Source organism: Sinocyclocheilus rhinocerous, unplaced genomic scaffold (assembly GCF_001515625.1).
Source record: "Sinocyclocheilus rhinocerous isolate Xijiao unplaced genomic scaffold, SAMN03320098_v1.1 C34930345, whole genome shotgun sequence".
NCBI lineage: Eukaryota > Metazoa > Chordata > Actinopteri > Cypriniformes > Cyprinidae > Sinocyclocheilus > Sinocyclocheilus rhinocerous.
Window position 1 is genome coordinate 1 of NW_015732879.1, and position 336 is coordinate 336.

Here is a 336-nt window from a genome sequence, read left to right on the forward strand (position 1 = left end):
TGTGGACCAACTGTAGTTTGCCACAGATTTTCACTTCGCTGTCTGGCTTAAAACCTGTTACCAGGAGTGGAGTTCGAACACACAAGAACATTTGTTCATTGGATCTTAAGTCCAACGCCTTAACCACTCGGAAAAAGCTAGTCTGTTCACATACTGGGGTTTTGTCCAAATTAACCATCTGCTCTAGGGCAGAAGTATTGGAGATTTTCCACTACTGTTTATAGTTTTTGCAGAATATAAGTAATTGCTTTGCTACCAGGAGTGGGGTTCAAACCCACGAGAACATTTGTTCATTGGATCTTAAGTCCAACGCCTTAACCACTCGGCCATCCTGGT

General features: G+C 42.9%; 1 non-coding gene across 1 annotated transcript; it reads right to left on the reverse strand.

Moving 5' to 3' along the window:
- Positions 1-253: 253 nt before the first annotated feature.
- Positions 254-336, reverse strand: trnal-uaa (transfer RNA leucine (anticodon UAA)). Its single transcript has one exon. It is a non-coding gene; the product is annotated as a tRNA-Leu (tRNA).